A 27,218-nucleotide genomic window follows, 5' to 3' on the forward strand; every position below is an offset into this window, starting at 1 on the left:
TCTCTCAACATAGCAGATCATCACTAGACACTAAATCCTTCAATGGGAGCTTGCAAAATGCTTGTATTAGATCCCTCATTAGACACTTTATGTTCATCACCAGGAGCATGTAAAATGTTTGCATCAAATCCTTCATTAGCAGTCTGTTCATTAGACACTTCAGGCTCAAGAACAACATGAGCTTGTATGTTTGCACCGGAAACTTGATTAGATACATCAGGTTCAGTCAGTTCAATATTGATTGGGAGAGTTATAAAATAAGCAGAAATTGGTTTCATTTTCTCATAGATTCCCTATATACAAGCAGTTTTACAACACCGTCAGGTTTAACTATTGGCTAGAAATTGAACAGTTGAATTAGGTATAATCAGGGATGTGATGTACCTGCTCGTTGCGCATGCTGCTCTTGCAAGCTGCGACTGTCCGTTTGCGCAAGCTTGATGCCATGCCCGTGCTGCCGCTGCCTCCCACGCAGGCTACACCCAGGGTTGGATCTTCATCTTCTTGTCCTTCCATTCGCTTGAAGCCCGGCGACCGCTGTCCAACGAGGGCGTGAGGAAGTGCTGTGTCGGTTTGTCCAGTGGAGGCTAGGTTAGGAGCGAACCAGACTGGAGGCTGGAGCGAACGAATTGGGATTTTTCCTACTGTCAATCGATATGGGAGGCGCTCGTTTGGGCTGTGAGCCTGCTATAGGGCCTGCCTTGCACTTATGTTATTGGCCCATCCAAATTGAAACGTTTTTCTTCATTTTTTACATTGCCTGCTTGTGCGTTGGGACGAGCAAAACTAGCCTGGGCCAACCTGGACGACTCAAACTAGGTGCACACTTTCCAGCCACCAGAGGCGGTCGCCCATACCAACCCCTACGATGGCGTCGCCCCTTTTTGCGTGTATGATTGGGGTAGTGAAAAATATTCCAGTGGTGCTTTTGATTTACCCACAGAATGGTTGAATTTCTTGTTTCGATGAACCGAGTTCGCCAATAATGTGAAGGATGCCAGTCTTTTCATCCTAATGTAGATTGCTTAGATCTCGATATGCCAAATGTAATCGCATGAAATATACAGTAAAAGCTAGTGTGATGTGTGTGGCTACAACTAGTCTGACAACCCGTCCTCATATAACATATGAAGGACGCACCATCTTATCAGATTAACCATTCGACTTACCAATGCAGTGTGGGAAGAAAGAAGTATTGGGACTGCGTATCCAAGCAATTGATGCCATGGACTCCTTCGTAGAACCTTGTAAGCGAAAAAGAAGTTGCAGTGTGCATGTACAAAGAGCTAGTGTAAGTTCAGTTACCCGCTTCTCGGAATTTCAGTTAGCCACTTATTGCAAAATTATTCAATTACTTTGCTTGGCTTAATTTAGTTTGCTACTGATTACATAATGTCATAGCTTGTTAATCCTATTATAGACTGCGCCTATCTATGTGTTTGATACTTACTGTTAAGAATTACATGTTTGCCTTAAATAGCTACTTAAGCACGTAGATAGCTGGTCATATGTACTTCTAGAGTGCAGCAGAATTCACATGTCATTTACGTTTTGATACCCAGTTTGTGTAAATGGTTTGCTGTTATCACTTGTAGCACTAGTAATGTTTGCATGTTCATAGATAGACAACTGTCAGGTTTATATGAGGGACACTGTCTTTTTAACTTATATATGTGTGTGTGTGTGTGTGTGTGTTGGAATCATTTTGCTTACATCAAAAAAATTTACAGATGTTTGTGTTGCTGGTAAATGGTACTGACTTGTTACTTTAATACGTTGCCAAGAACTTGTTAGTTTTACTAGTTCATGTGTAATTAAATACGTTGTCAAAACTGGTTGGCTTTACTAGTTTGATGTTAGTTTCTTATGGCTCTTGCAACACTTTATTTATGATTGCTAACATTCAAATTTGCAGGATCCAACTGAAACTCCATTGGCACAATAGGTATGTTTTCAGAAACTTCCTTGTTTACCTGGTTTGCTGCTGTAATCATCTTACCAACTTCAAGTTTTCAGGATCCAATTGGAAGTCCAATTGCACAACAGGTACATTTTCAAAAAAAAATTGTGTAACAGGTTTGCTGCTGTAACTTGCTGCTCTAATCAAGTTACTGACTACTCAACTTTTGAGGATCCAAGAGAAACTCCAATGCCACAACAGGTTCCTTTTGCAAAACTTGTTTGTTTAACTGCTTGGCTGCTGCAACCGGTTGCTCTAATCACGTTACTGGCTACTGAACTTTTCAGGATCCAAGAGAAACTCCAATGCCACAACAGGTACCTTTTGCAAAACTTATTTGTTTAACTGCTTTGCTGGTGCAACCGGTTACAATGATGTTAATAACTACTTTTTAGCATCCAATTGAAACTCTTTAATTCCGTGTTTGTTTAACTGGTTTGCTATTATAACTCCTAGTTGAGATGTTTTGCTAACTTCAACTTTTCGGAATCCAATCGGAACTTTAATGGCAAAATAGGTTAGCCCAAGATCAAAGAGCGAGGTCCCCATGGACGTTGTATCATCCCACAGCAGTGGCACCGGCCCAGTCGTGCATCATGAATTGCCAACTACTGATGCTCTAGAGGCTAAACTATTGGTAGAAAGAGATTCTGCTTCTGCACTTAGAGATGAAGTTGATATGTTGAGGAAGCAAACAACACAATCACAAGCAGTACTCAAGACAACCATTAAATATTTGGTGGATTTCAAAACGAAGCAAGCTGAGACTGACCACATTGTTAAGGTCCTGAAGGAAAAAAAGGAAATTAAATTCCCACTTGGTAAATCATAGGTGAAATGTTCTTTCCATCATTGAATAACCTTTGTGTTGTTTGTTCATGTAATCGATCAAACCATTTGTTTTAGAGATCAAATAATTGTCTTTTGTTTTCTGGTTTGTAATTTTTAGCACAAGTCTGTATTAATTGATAAGACTCTGAGACATTTCATTTTGATTGCTGTGACAGACCTACAAATATGCCAATCGGTCTGAATGTGCATTCAGCAATAATAGTAGTATAGATGGACCTTAAGTGGCACGCATCGGAAAGGGCCAAGATGTTGTACTAGCTTCGCTAAAAAAAGATGCTCTTCTAGCAAAAAAAAGTACACCGGCCTGGCTTATATATGTTAGTTGATATTATTGATCCATATACTCTATAAATGTTTATTTGTTTGTTAGTTTTGTACATTATTGGTTGACTAGCAAATATTCCTGTGTACAACCGAAAAAAATTAACAACATCACAACCCATCACCACACACATAATTTGCTTCATCCACTTGAAGAAGGTAATCCATTTGTCTCGTTGGGATCCTCATTTCCGCCGTCACGGACGTAGGCCGTTCACCTTGTCATAACACGTCTTGACGTGGTCAAGGTGATGGATTCGGTCACCGCATTGCCATTGAACCACACCAGTACAGGAGAACATTTATAACTTAAAAAAGTAATCTTGTCGAGCTAGACGTGAGGGCTGGCTTCCACAAATTGCTTCCTGATGTTCATGCACTGTTACATAATGAAAATTTTCTCTCAACCAATATTTGTGTTAATTCGGTAAAATTTGTATAACATCAACCTTCAAATTTGGAGTATAGTAGATGAAACATAATTATTTCCAACAGAAATCTAAATTTGTTAACAAATCACCGAATGATATACACATTTCCGTTCAACACATATTACTACAAAAAATATCATCTGCCCATTGGAAACGAACTGAGATTTATCGAGAAACCACTCAGTAGCATGGTAATACAATTTGTTCACATTGACAAAGAACAATATTAATCCAAAACTTAGTACGGCTCCGCAGATCAATCCAAGCCAGTGGTAGTGATACAAATCTAAATGCGGCTAATTAATCAGCGTGACTGCCGCTCACCAAAGTACGGCTCACGCACGCCCTCCCGAAGCAGCCTCACATTTCTTGGATATGGCATCAAGTTCATGATCGCCCGATTCCGACAATATCTTATGAACTTCCAAGACAAATCCAAAAATTGCATACATGTTTCTTTGGTGGAATAAACAACAGATGCGATCATGAGAACATGCGCTACTAAACTGCACCGGCAAACAAAGTTGATTTGAGCCCGTGCATTGCAACGGGAGAAAATGACAGTATGCAGAACCAGCTCCGTCGTAGGGTTGAGTGCTCGGGGTGCAGAACCAGCTCTGCCGTAGGGTTGAATGCTCTTAGGGGAGGGCGGTGACAGCAGGGTAGAGCTGGTTGAGACCAGTGCGTGGGTGTTTTTACATTTTCCTGACAGTATATTTGAATTTTCAATAGTAACTTGTTGGTATCTCTGGTGCAAGCAATAAATAAGCATTTGCAAGCATACCAAATACTAATCCATACTCAATACATACTGGATCACAGTGCTAAAGTCTATTTCTACTTGCAGAGTTTACATCTTTGTTAGACGATATGCTACAAAGCACAACACGTGCTCTCAGGCAAGAGCATAGACAATCAGTAGTGGTGTGGATACTACACAATCACAAAATGTAGTGCTGCAAGCTAGCACAAGTTTATGTTACTGATAGAATGCCAAACATATGCATCTCCGTCAGCATTTGTGCTAGTAAAGACAGAAAAAGGGAAGCTGAATTAGTTTACTAACATTTAAACATTGAAAACTGAGACACAATCACCACCTCATTGATGAGGTTCATTATACCTGAGAAACCACCTCCAGAATCTGCAGAGGACACTCGTGCAGGAGCAAGGGAATCAAGCTCATCGAAGAAAATTACTCATGGGCGTGCTGATCTAGCCTAAAATTGACGGTGAATACTGATTATCTGAGTATATGTGGATATTTCATGGCAATTATATGGCTCGTGCAGATGGATATACCTTCTCAAAGATGTCCCTGATATTCTTCTCTGATTCTCCAACATACTCCATGTTTATCAGTTCTAGACTTTTTACACTAAGAAAGTTTAATGAGCAAGTTCGGAACCTTTTACGCTAAGAACATGTAATGAGCACTCAGTTGCTACTGCTTTCACAAGTAATGTCTAGAAATTCAAAAGAAAACATCCTAGTGAGCATGTATTATGTTGTTGTTGGATACAACTAACTTTTAAAAAACGGGAATGAAAACTCAATTCAGATAAAGTATAAAACAAGAAGAAGTAATGTCTAGAACCTCTGAAACTTTTGAGAAATCAGGCGCTAGAAATACCTCCTACGTGTAGCTATGATCCAGAGCGCCACATCAATCAGTCTTGGAAGATGACAGTGTCTGCGATGGCCATGAGCGGGCCAAGGCAGTCAGGTGCGAACTTGCGTGTGAACATGTGCTCATAGGTCTGAGTTGTTGGACTGGCGCAGCTCGGCGATGAGACGCAGCGACGCCTCTAACGCGGCATATGTGTGCGGATCGCCGTTGATGCGTGTGAGTGTGTACCGGGCGCAGCCATCAGGGTCGGCCAAGTTGGGCGTCCTCGGTAAATATTACTCCCGCCGGTAGCAGGAGTCCTGCGCTACGACTCCAGCAGGCACTGCTCACTGCGCTCGCGGATGACAAGCGGCCATTTGGAATAGAAGAACCTGAATCCAAGAAAGGCACAACAATATAGCTCTTTCACCATGGGCACTAATAAGAAGCTACGGTTAGTGTCTCCAAGAAACATAAACAATTCACAGTAGTAAACAATTCTCAGATCCAATGATGCATGAAGCTCCCTGCCTGGTCATGTTCATTCTCACTGAAATTTGATGTTTCCCTGAATATATCTATCAACGGTGAGCACTGCACTTTCTTTGCTCGTCCCTGCTGCAATCAAATTTGCAACATCCATAAACCAGTCCATAAATACTCTAACTTTCTCAAGGGGATTACAATTTAGAGCCAAATAGTTTCAGATTTGGGAAGAAACTCATTGAATGTGTTGTTGTCAAAGCCTATTGCCCCTGTTGCCTTGAAGCTCCTGTACCACGAAACAAATATCAATTCACAGTTTGACTAATCTAGACCAAAACAAATCAAACGAGCTCTCCTGGTTGTGCTATACAATCCTAATCCTCCTCTGCAAGTAGCCAACAGCTCGTCCCCTGCCTGCAACTGCCCGCTTACAATGCCAATAGAGCGCGCACGTCAAGCCACCCACGACACACACACAGCTGGCCAGCCGGCGGGAGTATAGAATGGACAACACATATGCCAGGGGACTGAAGATCCACCCGTGGCAGAGCAAGATGAAGGTGAAATCGATCCCAGAGGAGAAAGAGCAGGCTTTCACCGGCAACCAAGATGACAATGATGCATAGGATGTCTCATCCGGCAGCAAGGAGGTGGCGACATGGTGGAGGCTGCCGACGGCGAAGAGCGTAGACCTGGACGTGGGGCGCCGACATGATGCCGCCGTATGGGGACGGCCGAACGCCAAGAGACACCTTGCATTGCTGGCCACCATGGTGGACATGGCGGTGGCGGAGAGTGTTGAGCTAGTGGATCCGTAGGGGGGACGGATCCGGTAGCCGCCAGGTGCATCGGGCCGCTAGCACCTCGATCTAGTCAACAGTGGCGGTGATGGTAGGGAGAGGGAGAGGAGGGGATCGAGAGTTTTTTAGGCAGCGTGGGCTGCGTCGTGCGTGGGATGTGGCAGACAAAGACTTGAGTAAATTGCACAAAAGTATCATAATTGGGGCATTGAAAGCAGATTGGTAATTTTTACGTGTCAGTATCAAGATTGGGGCCAGCCGTTGCAAAAAAAATAAAAGCTCGTTTTGACACTAAAGCTGACCGATTGGGCCCGCCCGTCAGGCGCCATGCTGGCCAGTGCGCGTGTCGCCTGAACAACGGCCTCCGCCTCCTGCTCCGCCGCCGCCGGATTCGCTCCCCTCACCGGCCGGCACCGACCGTTCCCGCACCACCGCGCCGCCTCCCTCCCGCCGGCCACCGTCGCTCTCCTCCCGCCCCCGCCCCAGCACGCGCGCGTCGTCGAGCACCACCAGTAACGCCTCCCCCCGGCACGAGGTCCACGCATCGGCATCCACCCATCCATCCACCTTTGACTGCCCAGTCCAGATTCCGCATCCAGATCTAGCCGCGCGCGCGATCCGGGGAGGGGGGGCGATGAACGGAGGCATCGCTCCGCCGCCGGCCGCGGCCGCGACGGAGGCGGAGACGGCGGCGACCACGCCGAGCCACCGGCGGCTGCCGGACTTCCTCCAGAGCGTGAACCTCAAGTACGTGAAGCTGGGGTACCACTACCTCATCACCCACCTCATCAAGCTGCTGCTGCTGCCGCTCATGGCCGTCATCGTCCTCGAGGCCGGCCGCACCGACCCCGACGACCTCCGCCAGCTCTGGCTGCACCTCCAGTACAACCTCGTCTCCGTGCTTGTCCTCTCCGCCGTCCTCGTCTTCGGCGCCACCGTGTACGTGCTCACCCGCCCCCGCCCCGTCTACCTCGTCGACTTCGCCTGCTACAAGGCGCCCGACCACCTCAAGGTCGGCTTCCAGGAGTTCCTCCGCCACTCGGCGCTCTGCGGCTTCTCCGACGACGCCCTCGAGTTCCAGCGCAAGATCCCTGGCCAGCGTGGCGCCTCACGGGCGGGCCCAATCGGTCAGCTTTAGTGTCAATACGTACAAAACGAGCTTTTAGTCTTTTTTGCAACGGCTAGCCCCAATCTTGGTACTGACACGTAAAAATTACCAATCTTGGTACCAATCTGCTTCCAATGCCCCAATTGTGGTACTTCTGTGCAATTTACTCCAAAGACTTAGTAAGGGAAAAAAAAGAATGAACGAACCGTTTTGTCGCTCGGCGGTGGCATACATTGTAATAATAGGTAATAGATTTGAGTCGTTGATCTTTGCACTTGACACATTAATTGATGTAAAGGGATGACGGATGGAGAACAATGAAAGCCTCTGTCCTTTATTATTAGGTAAAGATTGACTTTGTATTTGAATCTTGATACATCGTTTGTGTAAACTTGAGTTGGACATAAAGTGGTTTCAAATATTTGAATTCACCTTAAACTGGATTCTAGCTTCTAAATTCGAGTATCAGCATTTGTAAATCATATTCATATATGACAGTGGAATACATCTTTGTCGTGCTTTTGAAGATATATAAAAACACATAGAATGATTTATAAAGATTCGTATAGGAATACAAAATGGATTCGAATTTAGTTGCCAGGGTAAACATGGATGCTTATTGTCCCAAAATTCAAAAGAAGCGGCAAAATGTCCACTCCCACGTCGGCTGCCCGAAGCCAGTGTTTGGGAGATGGAAATTACCGTCTACCCCTTACACGGACAATCCATCGGCCCGATTTCCACTGCTCTCAATAGGGGTAGGTTAGTAACTTCAATTCGACATGTCACGACCGCCTCTGAGCCCATTCCGACACGGTGGGCGCCAAACATGGGCGGCAAAACACATTTGATTCAAGCTCGTCCGAAAGACCTCTGTCTCTCCCTCCATTTCCCCATTCATACACGGTGGGCGGCAAAACAAACTCGACTCGGCCGAAATCGATGTAGGCAAATATTTTCAATAGGGGCAGGTTTGTAACTTCACTCAGACGTGACACAACCGCCCTACCTGTCAGACCCGTTCATACACCATGAGGTCCAAAACACCCTCTCCTCGCCCGAAATCGCTCTGGGCAAATATTGGTGAGATGCGATATTACCGTCCTATCCCCAACCGACAAGACGTCCAAATTTTAAACGGGGGCTAAGTTCGTAACTTTCCCGTATTTCAGACAGGCGCATCCCAAAAACATGGTTCCCCGTACCTCTCCCTCCATTTTCCCAATCATACACCGTCCGCGCTAGAACACCATCCCCACACCAGCCTCCTCCGTCCGCCACCCCATCCATCGCCGCCGTCCTCCACACCATCCATTGCCACCGTCCTCCACCATGCCAGAGCGCCTACCAAGACCGCGCCGTCCACTGCTAGAGATGGACGTTTCTCATCCACGGGGACGGACCAGGAGCCTTGCATCGCGTCCTCTCGCTTCATTGGCGCCGTCGTTCTCTTCGACAGGGCCACTCACACGACCTTCTCGTCCACCGCAACGGGACTTATCCCCGGATGCTCCCGTCTACCGTCGCAGATCTGCTTCAACGCCACTGACAGCCATCGCACCCCCGATGCCTACACGGCGCCCCAAGAGAGGTGGCACTTCATATCTCCTCAACTTGTTGATCTCAACCAGAAAATAGATAGTAACTTGGTTACTGTACTTTCTTTTCAGCTCTTAGAATTTATTTCTTAGTTCGAAGCAAACAATGGATGCTAAATAGCATTTCCGCGGCAGCTTTAAATCTGCCATGGCATAGTCATAATAGGGTTTAAATGATCGTGCTTAGGGTTTAATTGATCATGTTGGTTCCATGGTGGTTTCTTTAATAGAAATCGGAGGGGAAACCCTCTTTTGCTAAAAAAATGCTTAGGGTTTCCCCCTTTTATGATCACTATACGATCAGCATACGTGCTTCGTGTCATAATAGCACTGCTCCACCCATCAAGCTAAACAAGCTTAGTTATTCAAATACGAATCTGATATTATTAAAACAGAGTCGTTTAATTGGTCAGCTAAATGTTCCTAATTTAGTTTATAAAATGCATGTACGCCGCTCGGGTGTGTATCTCTACAGGGTGCCCACGGTGGGCCGCGGCCCACCTTGGGATTTTGGGTTGGCCTAGGCCCTGATTCCCCTCTGTTCTGCTGCGCTTCCGATCTCTACTCGCCCCCAGCCGCCTGCTTCACCGGCGACTTGCCGTCCCCGGACGACATGACTCTAGGAGGAGACGCCAGACTAACAGGAGGTCAGGACCCGCTCGCCCAACAACGTCACCGCTGCCCGGGCACGCTGCCGTGCGTACCTTCCCAGTCTGTTCAGGGCTCAAGCGTGCAACAGCCAAGCCAACCCAATTTATCCTGAGATACGTCCTCAACACTCAGCAAACACTCCTCATCACCCATTTTCTAATTGATTAATTACTCATTAGGCATGACTGTTATTAGGGTTTGTTGTGTACTGAGTGCTACCTACACTTAATGGTTCATATGTATTTCATTAATCTTCAGTACCTGTAAAGTTCACAGGGTTTCAAAATTCCGGCCCTAGGAACAGACACTAGTCATTTTGGATTGATGGTCGTAGTGACATTGACCCAGATTACTACTGCAGGCCAGGTTTGTTGACAATTTTACTTGTCTTTCTTACTCATTCGATATGAGGTCCAATTATTCACGTCGATTAATTGCAAACAATAAGTGCTAGAACAACTTCTTGATTTAGATTTTGGACGGTCTCTTACTGCAGCTACAATTCTGCATACTTGTCCTAGTAAGTTCACAAGTAATGATTGATTCACTACATCTATGCTTGCCTTGTCATATTTGTTGTCAATATTCTTTTAGGGTGGACCACCCTGTTTCAAAATACTGGAACTGCAGACATGAGTGAATAGTATTTCTCTGTGTGATCTCTTCCATCATGTGTGGGCAACGAACACTGCATTGCATAGAAAGAAAGTGTCATTTCCACCTTTTACATAGACTACTATCTTTTACATGGAATACAATCTGCCTACTTGCTTTGTGTCGCACTACCAGCACTCCACCCTTGAAGCTATACATTATGCCACTCATAATTCCTTAGTTTATTTGTTTGAATACGAATTTGATATGATTCTAATGTTCCTAATTCAGTTTTGAAATGTGTGTCTACCTGTTATAGAGACATAAAAGGTTTGTATTTCTGTGTGTGGTCTGGTCAGCACGGTTGGGGGGTGAACTTTGCATATGCAGGGGTTTATAGGGAGACACTCTTCGAGTTGAATCCGCAATGCATTCCATAGATAATCTGACTACTTTTTATGTTTTCATGAATCTCAGATACTGAAAAACATCATAATGGTTATGAGCTTGCGCGCATGAAAAGAATAAAGCAGAACAATGCCATGGCTGTCAAACTTGGCATTAAGGGACTGAAATCAAGTCTGGATGCAATGCAATGCAAACGCTCTCCACCTACAGATTCATGCTCAGAATATGATCCTAACAGTGATTCTGAGCTAGAGGGAGACCTAAGTCAATGTAGCTCCCTAGTGGAGGAGTCAGATGCAGATGCCCTATCTTATTCACCCATCAAGGTGCTTGCTCTAACTTTCCAAGGTTATATTGGTCGCACATATCTTGCAACTGATGCTTTGCATTGCTTCTACTTTGTTGCACTGCCATTAGCTTAGTTTACACATCGTGTATGTGAATACGCCCTGCCTATCCATTTTCAGTACATATTCCATCTGTCATCATACCATATTTATCCATTCAAATGATGTTCTTGCGTATCAGATGTTCAAAAGGAAGAGGGCGATTGCTGATCACAGAGGAGCACGAGCAAAGTATTTGGAAAAGGTAGTGACACCTGATAAATCAAATAGCCCATTAGGTGTAGTTGCAATATCACCTGACCCACAAAACATGGCCCCAACTCTAGCAGACTCTAGCCCTACTACACTGGCCATCTCTGATGCCCCAACTCAGCGGACCCCAACTGCAGCAAACAATATGATGATGCTAGTTGACATAGCACCAGCACTACGACGCAAAACCCCCCATTCCAGCAAAGATTACACCAAATCCAGTTGCCAAATCCCTTTTCGAACGAGAGAGAGCCCCAATTGCAGCAAATAGGACCCCTGTTCCATTTCTTCCCAGTTTAGAAGACGAAGCTTATATTGTTGTGAGGAACTTTGTGCGCATCTTTCCTTCATGGAAAGATTATACCGTAGACACACAACAATTTCCAGTCTTCCTCCGCAACTTACACGTAAGTAATGTACTAATGTTATTCATGGTAAATACTGCACATGTTTCTGCTGACAGAAGACACAAGATTTCATTCTTTTAAATAGGCGAGGACCAAATTGGATTGTCAAGACGAGCAAGGGTTGGTTGAGCTTTTCAAGCACTCTTCGATGAAGTATCGTTCCTACCTGAGGCAAGCACACTTCAATGGCAAGCCTGTAAATGAAATTTCTGTAAAGTCTCCGGTGCTACATTTATCAAACAGTGACTGGAATAATCTTGTTACACATTGGTCTCGTCTACAACATAAGGTCATGTCTATGATATCACATCACAATTTAAACTACATTTCTGCATGTGCCTTAACGTCTCACTTGTACGAAAACTGTTTGCAGAAGAACATTCATTCTCAAGGGAACACAGAATCTCGCAACTATACTGCACACTGCATTGCTCTTGTGAGTACCTCTTGCCCTGTATGACCATACTTACTTTCATAGCTGGTTGATTATGTAGCATCACTGCACATGTTAGCCTTGTTATCGTCCATTTGGTGGACATTATAAGATCTGTATGGACTCTTACATAAATTTAGAATCAACCCAATGCTTTTGAAGAGGTTTAGCTCTGCAGTCCTCTTGTAAGGACTGAACGTCGTCTATCACTGTACTTACATTAAAATCTACTCCCTCCGTCCCATAATATAAGAACGTTTTGTACAGTACACCAGTGTTCAAAACACTCTTATATTATGGGAAGAGGGATTGGTTCATTGCGTAGCATTCTGCATCTTATCTCCCTCGCCCACCATCTACTAAAAAATATCAGATCTATATTTAATCTTACCAAAAAGTTGAATACACAGACAATGCAGTGCAGAAGTGTAGCCCATTGCTCTTCTCAGTACATTTTGTCCTGTAACGCTTGTACTTCCAGGGATTGGTAGTTGATTATGTAGCCTCAATCTACATCTTATCTTCATTATCCTCTATCCCTTCCAGTATTATCATATCTATAATTACTCTCTACAAAATGTAGAGTACATGCAATGCTTATGAAGAAGATTCTGTGCTGAAATTCTTGAGTTATCCTTCCCTTGAAATGGAGAAGGGCATTATAAAGCCAGTGTTAACTGTTAATGTAAGTCAGTCGTTCTAAATCCTTTATCCTCAACAACTATTTAATTTGCTCATACTCCCTATCGTTAACTACTGTTTAGATTGTTGTTTCTATTAAAATGCATGAACCGTAAGTTCCAAGTTTTACTTGTAAAACCAAATTCCTTATTCATACCATGCACATTACTCAATACTCCCTATATGTATGCTTGTTTTTGTGGATCTATAATCTAGTGTGCGGTGAAGCAGCCCACGTTTGCACCTTGTCATCTCTTGTTTTATCTTACTGATGTGGCTGATGATATGAACAACATGCCATGCACATTAACCAAAATAGATACAATGATTGTGTTTGCCCTTCATCTATGCTTGTTATGTTCACATGGTAATCCAGTAGTGTGGTGAAGCTCCCCGCATTATGAACAATGCCAAATTATGCTATTGATATTTTGAACATACTCTTTATTTTCTAATTTGAAATTGGATGGAATTGACATCACAATTATCATCTTTGTTTATACACGTGCTGTGACGCCCCCGGTACAATCGTACACTAATCATACACGCAAACGTGTACGATCAAGATCAGTGACTCACGGGAAGATATCACAACACAACTCTAAAAATAAAATAAGTCATACAAGCATCATAATACAAGCCAGGGGCCTCGAGGGCTCGAATAGAAGTGCTCGATCATAGACGAGTCAGTGGAAGCAACAATATCTGAGTACAGACATAAGTTAAACAAGTTTGCCTTAAGAAGGCTAGCACAAACTGAGATACAGATCGAAAGAGGCGCATGCCTCCTGCCTGCGATCCTCCTAAACTACTCCTGGTCGTCGTCAGCGGGCTGCACGTAGTAGTAGGCACCTCCGGTGTAGTAGGAGTCGTCGTCGACGGTGGCGTCTGGCACCTGGGCTCCAGCATCTGGTTGCGAAAACCAGGTAGAAAGGAAAGGGGGAAAAGAGGAAGAAAAGCAACCGTGAGTACTCATCCAAAATACTCGCAAGCAAGGATCTACACTACATATGCATGGGTATATGTGTAAAGGACCATATCGGTGGACTGAACTGCAGAATGCCAGAATAAGAGGGGGATAGCTAATCCTGTCGAAGACTACGCTTCTGGCCACCTCCATCTTGCAGCATGTAGAAAAGAGTAGATTGAAGTTCTCCAAGTAGCATCGCATATCATAATACTACCCCGGCGATCCCCTCCTCGTCGCCCTGTTAGAGACCGATCACCGGGTTGTATCTGGCACTTGGAAGGGTGTGTTTTATTAAGTATCCGGTTCTAGTTCTCATAAGGTCAAGGTACAACTCCGGGTCGTCCTTTTACCGAGGGACACGGCTATTCGAATAGATAAACTTCCCTGCAGGGGTGCACCACATAACCCAACACGCTCGATCCCATTTGGCCGGACACACTTTCCTGGGTCATGCCCGGCCTCGGAAGATCAACACGTCGCAGCCCCACCTAGGCACAACAGAGAGGTCAGCACGCCGTTCTAAATCCTATGGCGCAGGGGTCTGGGCCCATCGCCCATTGCACACCTGCACGTTGCGAACGCGGCCGGAAGCAGACCTAGCCTAGCAGGCGTTCCAGTCCAATCCGGCGCCCGCTGCTCAGTCGCTGACGTCACGAAGGCTTCGGCTGATACCACGACGTCGAGTGCCCATAACTGTTCCCGCGTAGTTGGTTAGTGCGTATAGACCAAATGGCCAGACTCAGATCAAATACCATGAACTCGTTAAGCGTGTTATTTTGAAGTAACCGTGGACGCCGACCAGGGCCAGGCCCACCTCTCTCCTAGGTGGCCTCAACCTGCCCTGTCGCTCCGCCACAAGATCCACTCGCGGGTACTCCTACGAGCCGACCCGACTTTAGTCACCACAGGTATCATGTAAAGTATATAAGTATATACCCGTGATCACCTCCCGAGTGATCACGGCCCGATAGTGTAGCAAGGCAGACGGACAAGAATGTAGGGCCACAGATGGAATGCTAGCATCCTATACTAAGCATGTAGGAATGCAGGTAAGGGTAACAACAGTAGTAGCAAGGACAGGCTATGCATCAGGATAGGTTTAACGGAAAGCAGTAACATGCTACACTACTCTAATGCAAGCAGTATAGAGAAGAATAGGCGATATCTGGTGATCAAGGGGGGGGCTTGCCCGGAAGCTCAGCCGAGAAGGAGGGGTCGTCAACACCGTAGTCGTACTAGGTAGCAGCGGCGTCGGTCTCGGTGTCTAGCGAGAGAAGAAGGGGAAGAAACAATAAATACAATGCAAACAAATGCATGACGATGCATGACATGACAAAGCGTGATGCTAGGCGTGCCCAATCGCGGTAGTAGGTGATACCGGCGAAGGGGGGAAACATCCGGGAAAGTATTCCCGGTGTTTCGCATTTTCGGACAGATGAGCCGGAGGTGAAATGTTGCAGGTTCGCTATGCTAGGGATGTGTGGCGGACGAACGGGCTGCGGATTCGGATTCGTCTCATCGTTCTGAGCAACTTCATTTTCATCTGAGTTACGGTTTATTTTATATTAATTTTTAAAGTTTTAAATCATTTTCTAAATTATTATTATTAAATTAATTCGAAATTAGTATTATTGCATCAGCATGACGTCAGAATGATGTCAGCAGTCAACAGAGGGGTTGACTGGTCAATCTGACACGTGGGTCCCAACTGTCATTGACTGTTAACTAACCTAACAGATTAATTAACTAACCTAAGTGATTAAGTTAATCTGATCAGGATTAATTAAGTTAATAAATTAAGTAATAAATTAATTATTTATTTTCTTAATTATTATTATTTTTTATTCTTTTTTAATAAAACGTTTAAGGGCGGGGCCCGCCTGTCATTGGCCCCTGGGAGCTTAGTGGATCGGGCGCTGGAGAAATGGGGTAGAGCCCCGGGTGGGCGGGCGCCGGGCGCCCGACTGGGCGCTCTGGGTGCCAGCGGTCACGGGGCCGGCCAGTGAGGGGGCCGTGGCCGCGGCAAGACCGGCCGCCAGTGGCTGGAGCGGGAGGGATGGGAGGAACACCGGGCGGCACCGGAGCGGGGTAGGGCGAGGCCAGGTTGGGTCCGGCAGAGCGGCCGACAGGTGTGGGGCCGCGGGCGACCAACGGCAAAGCCGCCGGCGAGGCGCTGCCTCGACGCGAGGCGCGCGCGGCCAGGAGCAGGGGGAGGCGTGCGACGGGCGCCGGAGCGAGCGACGTGCGCGCGCGTGCGCTGGACGTGGCCGTGGCCGTGAGCGCGTGCGCGAGGAAGATAGGAGGAGGGGCGCGTGCTCACGGTGGCCGTAGGGGAGTGGCAGCGGGGCACGAGGTGGAGGTTGGAGACGTCGTACGCAGGGAAGGCAGGCCGGCGGCGAGGTCTTCGGGCGACGGGGTCGGGGTCGAGGCGGCGATGGCGGGACGGCGCCGGGAGGAAGCAGAGGCGCCAGGAGGCCGGTTGGGGAGGAGGGTTGAGGAGGCGGTGTGGGGAGGCGACGAGGAGGCAGTGTGGGGAGGCGACGAGGAGGCGTAGGGACGAGGCGGCGGGGTCGGGCCCCCACGCTCCGATCCGATCTGGATCGGGGGAAGGCAGAGGAGGAGTGGGACGAGGGGGAGGGAGTGGGGGCGAGTGGGAGTAGTGGGGGTGGCGCTAGGTCACGGGGAGGGGAGGAGGCCTAGTAGGCCAGGGGGGTGCAGGAGGGGGTCGGCTGGGCCGACTGGCTCCTTCGGCCAACTGGGCCAAGGCCCAGTCGGGGGGGGGGGGTTGTCTTTTATTTCTTTTTACTTATTTTCTTTACTATTTTCATTTAAAGTTTCTTTTATTTTAGTTTTATAAAATACCTAGTCAGGACCTAAATTAGTATTGCTAATCAGTCCACTGCCACAATTATTTTGGCACACTACTAATTTAGTTTTATTATTATAACTTTATAAAAGGCGTCTAATTAATTGTTTTTGCTGTCATTTCTATTACTTTAGTGCATTTAAATATTTTATTAAAAGATAATTTATCCACCAACATTTACTAAGGATTATTTGACACATTAGGACCAATTTAGTTTTGACTTTTGAAAACTTTAATTGTTTAACTTAAATTCAAATTTTGAATATGAATCATTTCGAACTAACGCGAGATTATCAACAGTAATCTGAGGTGACGTGGCATCGTTAATGTGGGGTTACTGTAGCCTAATTATCCGGGCGTCACAATTCTCCTCCACTACAAGAAATCTCGTCCCGAGATTTAAGTGGTGGAGTAAGGGGGGAAGGTGTTGGTAGCGAAAAACCTAACGAGTCTTCTCGGTCTTGGCTGCCCTTTCGAAGAGGTTGATCCCTTTCGTTGATGTCTTCATTTCTCTGTTTCAAGTCACCATGATCCAGTCGTCATCCTTTCTTCGGGATCTCCATCGTCCTACGAACGCGACCAAGGGGGAAAACTCCGGAAGAACGCATATCCACAAAGTTGGGCATCTGACGGTGAACTCAATGGGAAATACACAAGGTACCCCACGAGTTGTATTTCATTGAATTCGTTGAGTGCAATATACGATGGTACCAAAGTTTCAAACGAGTAGGCAATCATTCAATGACTAGACAGAAGCTAGAATGGGGGTTTGAACAACGAGAATAACAATGTGTTTGATTCCAGGATGAATAATGGTATAGCATTCAGCTCGTGAATCACATACGAAGCCAGGTGCAAAGGATACATTAGAATCCGGGTTATAAAGAAGAGTCAGGTTTCGATCTAGTGGACCTATGGGTTATGGGCCCACCATGTGGGTTAAAAGTAGGAAGGCGATGACGTCTTACACGATCATGTAAGCAAGGCATGTCAGAGGATAGCCTATCAGTTATGTCGACAACAACATCGATTCCAAGGGCGAGGGACGAAGAGAACCATTTTCCTGCTCGTTGAACGAGGCGGACCAATAGACAAAGTTCTCGTCCATCGGTGGTTACCATAATGTCATCAACAAAAGTAACAGGTTCTTTCTGACAGAATTGTACACCGAGGTGTTTACATAAGCAGAAGAACATTACTGCTTAGATCATATAGATCACCAGAAAGGTTAAACAAAACAATGGAAAGGAAAATGTGATCATCAGATTAAACAGAACAATGGAAAGGAAAATGTGTTTAAACACATATTTCAGGGCTATATCCTTCCCAAGGACAAGCAGATGATATCCATGACAGGATAGAAGGTAGAAAACCATTTAGGTAAGGGGAGAGAACTTTCCTAACATTACCCATACAACGGTGTTTGGATAATTGATAAGGAAAATTTAGCATTGTGCTTTAAATGTTCTTATTGATGATCGGAGTACCACAAACATGCTTCGAGATAGCTTTGACATGGTCTTCAAGCAAAGGTCGGACTTTGGATACACAAAGGATCCATCAGGAACAACTTATAGAATAAGTCTTACGATTTCCTCATGGAAGAATCAATAACCTTGTTAAGAAGGGAACTATAACAATAGGGTCCTCCGGCCAGGTGTACTATGCATGACACCACCTTACCGGGTCATATAACGACCAATGTTATAACTCTTGAAAATATGTTCCAACCATCATATCTGACCGAGATTCAGATCTGGTTGGTGTCAGGATAACTCAGACTCAGGATGCCTGAGAAGAAAGGTGCAACACAAATTGTTGAGATGGCATTGTAATATTCTCGAGAATTGAACTATGGAAGCGAGTTCTGAAACAAGAGTTCAGCATTAAATCAAGGAGGTGAGGAGGTGGCTGATTGACTCAGCGACAATTCATTGAGATTTCCAAAAAGAGGGATTTCCACAATTGCGTGAACAAGGAGATATCATTAGTCAGATCAATGATATAATGACGTATGCTCGAGGAAAACATACACAATTTAACAATGATAGAAGGGTGCACCCGGAAATCTGGACTAGGTAGCACGATCAATGTTTGAACGATGATTCAATAAGCAATAGACTTAGAATGAAACTATTGACCATTAACCCCAAAGCAATAGGGTTGCTAAAAGTTTTGAAGTCGCACATCATAGTTTAATTGTTGGTTTTCTGGTTAGAAACAACACGGGGACCAAGGAATGAACGAATATGGCAAGAAGTATCACCTGTATCAAGAATTCTTAAGAGGTGGTGAAATTCTCATGACAATCTTGACCTAAAAGATGGTAATACTCCAAGATAGAACATAATACAAGCTGGATAGCAAGTCGCATCCACAACATGATCAGTGTTGTGATGAAAGGAAGATAAGGATGTTGTTCATGGTAACTCAAATTACAAAGGGACGAGGATGATACTTATCATCATCAATTCGATTGATATCCTGGAAGGAGTCAAGATGTTGATGATGATCATGGCAATTTTGTCGAGAGGCTCCACGAAGAGGCAATCGAACAGCGACTGCATCAAGCAAAAGGACTGGTGCAGCGAAAGATTATTGGATCCATGGATACGACACCAACTCGGAACCAAGCTTGTTGTTCGAGGTGGAACGATAAGACAAGGAAATCGACGTAATCTTAGCTCAATCGTCGAAAGTTGTGCTCCAGGAATAAGGACCAGGTAGCATAGTTAAAATCAGCACGATAATGATAATCCGATCAGGCTAGGGATGACGTGATCGAGTACAAACTCGTAAGCAAAGGAGATTACTAAGAGTTGTTTAATCATGATGCGGACTCGATTCAGTTATCGATGTCCTTGAGTGTTTAATAACTCGAAGCCCGTGAAAAATTGGAATCAATGAGAATGTAATACTTGATGGAGAACTCATAAGAAGTTATGCAATTCCATGATAATCTCAAGATACCAGGGGGTAATACTCGACGACAAACCAAAGTAGAGGTTGGACTGGGGTATTGCTCTACAGAAGACAAGTACTTCAACTTGTCCAAGAAATGGTATTTAAAGGAGAACATGGCCGGAACCACGACTGCAAAGGGGTCAATTCTCAGATACCATATGATATTATATCAAGGAAACAATTATTATTACAAGAAGCTTTTATGATAGGATCTACATCGTGTCCATGGGCATGAACACAAAGTTCTAGGTCAACTCCCACTTCTCTAATGCATAACCTTTCATTCACTTCTCGCCTTCAACGAAGTTGTGTTGAAATTTTATCTGACATAACAACAGTAGAGTATGACCCGTAGTAGTTTCCGGGTTCACACAGATTAGAAAAAAGGCATAGGTTCAACCCATCAGGGTCTCTTAGGAACATATACCACAAACTTCAGGAGTAAATAACACAAGCTCGAAAGCAGAGCATGGTTGGTCAATCAGAGGATAGGATTTACCAATGGAGAAAGAACTTCCAAAGTGATTGGATATGAAGGACGCTATCGGATAAAATCCCACAAAGGATCCGGTGGTCCTCAAGGGATCTGATGTGAGCATCGGTACTCAATTAGAGGAAAATACAATGCAAGGAGATCAAATTATAGAAACAACCGACTAATTCAATCAAATGCAAAGGAATTATGTTTTCCAAATCAAGAGATCAGAAGCAAACGGTCTGATCAAAGATGGATAAGTTGAATAGGCTTAGGTATACAATCGATGGCAATTTGATTCGGCGAGAACCATCTCATGTTTAAAATTGGCGTCTAAGCCAGAAGTGTGAATTCTACGATTCGGTTGAGGATTGCGAGCAACCACAACATATTGAATCAACAGACTCAAAATGATAATGACAAAGGATGTCAATAAGATTACTAGACTTATGGGATTAATCATAATGCAAGTAAGCAAGAATTTCAAGAGCAAAAGGCTCCTGGGGATTTTCGGAAGATCGAATGGTATTTTGAAGACTTTTGTGAAACACATGATCAACTGGGGATGAGCGGATACTCGACAAGTGCGAGGATTTATTCGTAGGGGTATTCATGTGGTAAAGAACTGCAAGGCAGTAAGCTCAAAGGATTCTTGGGACAACATAGAGTATTTCAGGACATCTTGTAATAACAAGATCAACGGGGAATGATTGTATGAATGGCAAGTGTATGCAATTTTCATAGGGGTTGACGGTGGAAGGAAATCGCAAATGCGATGTCACAAAGACTCGAGAGAACATCGTACAGTAACTTCGGAATCTTCTAGTGCAGCAGGCGATCATCTGAAGTGAGGGGCTCTACGAGAGAAACTATTTTCGAGAACCTAAAGTTAGTTTTGTTTTTAGCAAAATCTTTTAACCTGAATAGAAGAGAGCTCAGAGTCCCAGAGTAAATATCAAGGAGTAAAAGATACTAATACCACCCGATGGCGACGTGGGCCCGTAAGGCACACAGCCATGTTAGTAAAAGTTTTGTAATGTCTAGACTCGACTTCGACCAAGGAGTGTGGAAGGGGGATTCCTACAGGCAGTCGGCGCTGATACCAACTTGTGACGCCCCCGATTCAATCGTACACTAATCATACATGCAAACGTGTACGATCAAGATCAGGGACTCACGGGAAGATATCACAACACAACTCTAAAAATAAAATAAGTCATACAAGCATGATAATACAAGCCAGGGGCCTCGAGGGCTCGAATAGAAGTGCTCGATCATAGACGAGTCAGCGGAAGCAACGATATCTGAGTACAGACATAAGTTAAACAAGTTTGCCTTAAGAAGGCTAGCACAAACTGGGATACAGATCAAAAGAGGCGTATGCCTCCTGCCTGGGATCCTCCTAAACTACTCCTGGTCGTCGTCAACGGGCTGCACGTAGTAGTAGGCACCTCCGGTGTAGTAGGAGTCGTCGTTGACGGTGGCGTCTGGCTCCTGGGCTCCAACATCTGGTTGCGACAACCAGGTAGAAAGGAAAGGGGGGAAAGAGGGAGAAAAGCAACCGTGAGTACTCATCCAAAGTACTCGCAAGCAAGGATCTACACTACATATGCATGGGTATATGTGTAAAGGACCATATCGTTGACTGAACTGCAGAATGCCAGAATAAGAGGGGGATAGCTAATCCCGTCGAAGACTATGCTTCTGGCCACCTCCATCTTGCAGCATGTAGAAGAGAGTAGATTGAAGTTCTCCAAGTAGCATCGCATAGCATAATCCTACCCGGCGATCCCCTCCTCGTCGCCCTGTTAGAGAGCGATCACCGGGTTGTATCTGGCACTTGGAAGGGTGTGTTTTATTAAGTATCCGGTTCTAGTTCTCATAAGGTCAAGGTACAACTCCGGGTCGTCCTTTTACCGAGGGACACGGCTATTCGAATAGATAAACTTCCCTGCAGGGGTGCACCACATAACCCAACACGCTCGATCCCATTTGGCCGAACACACTTTCCTGGGTCATGCCCGGCCTCGGAAGATCAACACGTCGCAGCCCCACCTAGGCACAACAGAGAGGTCAGCAGGCCGGTCTAAATCCTATGGCGCAGGGGCCTGGGCCCATCGCCCATTGCACACCTGCACGTTGCGAACGCGGCCGGAAGCAGACCTAGCCTAGCAGGCGTTCCAGTCCAATCCGGCGCGCGCCGCTCAGTCGCTGACGTCACGAAGGCTTCGGCTGATACCACGACGTCGAGTGCCCATAACTGTTCCCGCGTAGTTGGTTAGTGCGTATAGACCAAATGGCCAGACTCAGATCAAATACCAAGAACTCGTTAAACGTGTTATTTTGAAGTAACCGCGGACGCCGACCAGGGCCAGGCCCACCTCTCTCCTAGGTGGCCTCAACCTGCCCTGTCGCTCCGCCACAAGATCCACTCGCGGGTACTCCTACGAGCCGACCCGACTTTAGTCACCACATGTATCATGTAAAGTATATAAGTATATACCCGTGATCACCTCCCGAGTGATCACGGCCCGATAGTATAGCAAGGCAGATGGACAAGAATGTAGGGCCACAGATGGAATACTAGCATCCTATACTAAGCATGTAGGAATGCAGGTAAGGGTAACAACAGTAGTAGCAAGGACAGGCTATGCATCAGGATAGGTTTAACGGAAAGCAGTAACATGCTACACTACTCTAATGCAAGCAGTATAGAGAAGAATAGGCGATATCTGGTGATCAAGGGGGTGGGCTTGCCTGGAAGCTCAGCCGAGAAGAAGGGGTCGTCAACACCGTAGTCGTACTGGGTAGCAGCAGCGTCGGTCTCGGTGTCTAGCGAGAGAAGAGGGGGAAGAAACAATAAATACAATGCAAACAAATGCACGACGATGCATGACAGGACAAAGCGTGATGCTAGGCGTGCCCAATCGCGGTAGTAGGTGATACCGGCGAAGGGGGAAACATCCGAGAAAGTATTCCCGGTGTCTCGCGTTTTCGGACAGATGTGCCGGAGGTGAAATGTTGCAGGTTCGCTATGCTAGGGATGTGTGGCAGACGAACGGGTTGCGTATTCGGATTCATCTCGTCGTTCTAAGCAACTTTCATGTACAAAACATTTTCATCCGAGTTATGGTTTATTTTATATTAATTTTTAAAGTTTTAAATCATTTTCTAAATTATTATTATTAATTAATTCAAAATTAGTATTATTGCATCAGCATGACGTCATCATGACATCAGCAGTGAACAAAGGGGTTGACTTGTCAATCTGACACGTGGGTCCCACCTGTCATTGACTGTTAACTAACCTAACAGATTAATTAACTAACCTAAGTGATTAAGTTAATCTGATGAGGATTAATTAAGTTAATTAATTAAGTAATAAATAAATAAATTATTTTCTTAATTATTATTATTATTTTATTCTTTTTTTATAAAACGTTTAAGGGCGGGGCCCGCCTCTCATTGGCCCCTTGGAGCTTAGTGGATCGGGCGCTTGCGAAACGGGGCAGAGCCCCGGGTGGGCGGGCGCCGGGCGCCCGACTGGGCGCTGCGGGTGCCAGCGGTCACGGTGCCGGCCAGCGAGGGAGCCGTGGCCGCGGCGAGACCGGCCACAAGTGGCCGGAGCGGGAGGGATGGGAGGAACACCGGGCGGCGCCGGAGCGGGGTAGGGCGAGGCCAGGTTGGGTCCGGCAAAGCGGCCGACAGGTGTGGGGCCGCGGGCGACCAACGGCAAAGCCGCCGGCGAGGCGCGCGCGGCTAGGAGCAGGGGGAGGCGTGCGACGGGCGCCGGAGGGAGCGACGTGCGCGCGCGTGCGCTGGACGTGGCCGTGGCCGTGAGCGCGTGCGCGAGGAAGACAGGAGGAGGGGAGGAGGGGCGCGTGCTCACGGTGGCCGTAGGGGAGTGGCAGCGGGGCGCGAGGTGGAGGTTGGAGACGTCGTACGCAGGGGAGGCAGGCCGGCGGGGAGGTCTGGCGAGGTCTTCGGGCGACGGGGTCGGGGTCGAGGCGGCGATGGCAGGAAGGCGCCGGGAGGAAGCAGAGGCGCCAGGAGGCCGGTTGGGGAGGAGGGTTGAGGAGGCGGTGTGGGGAGGCGACGAGGAGGCGCCGGCCGGCGAGAGCGTAGGGACGAGGCGGCGAGGTAGGGCCCCACGCTTCGATCCGATCTGGATCGGGGGAAAGGCAGAGGAGGAGTGGGACGAGGGGGAGGGAGTGGGGGCGAGTGGGAGTAGTTGGGGTGGCGCTAGGTCACGGGGAGGGGAGGAGGCCTAGTAGGCCAGGGGGTGCGGGAGTGGGTCGGCTCGGCCGACTGGCTCCTTCGGCCAACTGGGCCAAGGCACAGTCGGGGGGGGGGTTGTCTTTTATTTCTTTTTACTTATTTCTTTACTGTTTTCATTTAAAGTTTCTTTTATTTTAGTTTTATAAAATACCCAGTCAGCACCTAAATTAGTATTGCTAATCAGTCCACTGCCACAATTATTTTGGCACACTACTAATTTAGTTTTATTATTATAACTTTATAAAAGGCGTCTAATTAATTGTTTTTGCTGTCATTTCTATTACTTTAGTGCATTTAAATATTTTATTAAAAGATAATTTATCCACCAACATTTACTAAGGATTATTTGACACATTAGGAACAATTTAGTTTTGACTTTTGAAAACTTTAATTGTTTAACTTAAATTCAAATTTTGAATCTGAATCGTTTAACGCGAGATTATCAACAGTAATCTGAGGTGACGTGGCATCGTTAACGTGGGGTTACTGTAGCCTAATTATCCGGGCGTCACACGTGCAAAACCTGTCATCTCTCTGCTTGTTTCAAGGTGATATGCCTGATGGCATGCACAAGTCTACTAAAGGCTGCGAGACAAACCCAACATATATTGCATCAAAGAAGGCAAAACATCTTGAAGATAGCGAGACAACCCCAAAGTCTTGTCTTGATGCAGTGTTCAAGTTACTTGAGACTAGCAGTCAGACAAGCTCACAGAATTCGCTGTCTGAATCAGTTTGACTTCTTCAGTCCCAAGTTCTAGCAGAAAGGTATTCTGCAACTCAACTTTGACTTGAAGTCCTATCTCTAAGAAAGATTGCGGAGAACACCAATGAGAACCTCATTGCTAAACAGCTACACCTGGAAGCTATGACTGACATGCTAGGCCAGTCTCACAGCCTTGCTCAGCAGCTTGCGCAGCAGTTCCCGCGCAAGGCTAACCTTTCTTGAACTGTCTTGGAAGTGGTCTTGGTTCAGTACTATTTTGTTACGCTGCAATGGTGCCCAGTTTTTGTAATCTGCTTCTTCGTTGCGCTTTACGATCACTGGTGGCAATCTTCCATGCACAGTGGATGTAATATACCATAAATCCTTTATTGTATAGTGTACGTTTATTCTAAGTTACTATGCCATAATTTCTTTATTGTATAGAGTAGGTTTGTTCTTAATTCCTACTAGAATTTCCATCATTCGCTATCTGAAAAAAATCTATCGACCGGGCTGAAACATTCGCCTCTAAGGGGCCTGCTTTTTAGCGGGCCACAATTGGGCCGGCCTGCAACTTTCTTGGGCCTGAAAGGCCATTGGGGCCTTCACACTTTGCGCCAGTCCCACAACTTACACGGGCCTATATTCGGCCCATAGTTGGGCCTTTAGTGGACCCAGCGCATAGTTAGGCCCATGTAGCTTTGGGCCATTAACAGGCTGAATATTCTGCTGGCCTGTTACGGCCCAGAAGAAACCATGGGCCTTTAGCAGGCCGAAATGCATGTTGGGCCTCAATTTTCACTAGTCGTCGACAGGTCTTCAGCAAGCTGAAATGTAGACCGGGCCTTTTTTGGCCCAGTTATATGACGGGCCATTACCAGGCCAAAACATATCTCGGGCCTTAGTTGGCCCACTGATATCATGGGCCTTTAAGAGGCCGAAAGCTTAGTACAGGCATCAACGGGCCGAATTATACGACTGGCCTTTAACAGGCCCAAAGTCACGTTGGGCTGAACTGTTGCCACCTTTATCACGGGCCGTTAGAGGGCCAGATGTCGCGTTGGACCATATATGGCCCATGGGTAGCACGGGCCATTCCCAGGCCGAAAGACACACCGGGCTGAAATGGGCCCATGTCTACATCGGGCCTCAAATAGGCCGAAATGTCACTGGGCCGTAATTGGGCCCAAATATTCGGCGAACAATTAACGGGCCAGATCTGGCTTCGGGCCGTAAATGGGCCATGTTTAAATAGGCCGATATTGGGCTGGCCCACTAGCACCTGAGTAAATACTACGGGCCTTTGACTGGGCCGGCCTTTTTAACCTATATGGGCCTCTGTCGGGCCCTGCCACGTGTCGACGTATCATAGGCAGGTCTCCTCCATTGGATGAACGCCATCTGGCCCACCGAGGAGCAGATACGTGTTTCCTCCAGCCAATGATGATTTTACACGTAGAAAATCCCCATTGGTCCGGGCTGTTAACGGGTTATCGGATCCAAACTGGAACCCGATAGCTTAACGGCGACCCGTTACGGTGGATGCCACGTGTCGGTCACCCTTGATGAAAGCATTTCTATGACGCGCGATTTATCTTCATGGAAGTGGACACTTTCGTGATGATAATTTTGGTAATGTCATGGAACACTTCTACGACAGCACAGGTATGACTATCTTGATTCTGTCATAAAATTGTCATGGATGTACATGCATGACAGAAAACGTGACCTACTGTGACAAACACGTATCATCACGGAAGTGTTTTTTTTGTAGTGGAGGGAGACTATGAAGGAGTGCATAAGTGCGAGATCGATACTTAAAGAGAGGGGGCGAGAACGTGCGCGGTTGCGCGCAGTGGCGAAGCCATGAAAAATAAATGAGCTAGGGGGCCAAGCATTGCTAATCCTTTACGAGGAGGGCCAATTCATCAACTTAAACCATTTAACCAGCAATTGATCTACCCTTGCTGCCCCCTGTCTTCTCCACTGTGCGTGCGTCCGAGAGATGAAGCGGAAAGCAT

At 46.2% G+C, this 27,218-nt stretch overlaps 1 long non-coding RNA gene across 1 annotated transcript; it reads right to left on the minus strand.

Annotated features, from left to right (window-relative positions):
• Positions 1–3,685: 3,685 nt before the first annotated feature.
• On the minus strand, positions 3,686–6,593 carry LOC123078351 (uncharacterized). The gene is made up of 2 exons (XR_006437366.1): positions 4,688–6,593; positions 3,686–4,588 (listed from the first exon to the last, which is right to left on the minus strand). It is a non-coding gene; the product is annotated as an uncharacterized lncRNA (long non-coding RNA).
• Positions 6,594–27,218: the final 20,625 nt, after the last annotated feature.

The sequence above is a fragment of the Triticum aestivum genome, chromosome 3D, assembly GCF_018294505.1.
Source record: "Triticum aestivum cultivar Chinese Spring chromosome 3D, IWGSC CS RefSeq v2.1, whole genome shotgun sequence".
NCBI classification, from domain to species: Eukaryota; Viridiplantae; Streptophyta; class Magnoliopsida; order Poales; family Poaceae; genus Triticum; species Triticum aestivum.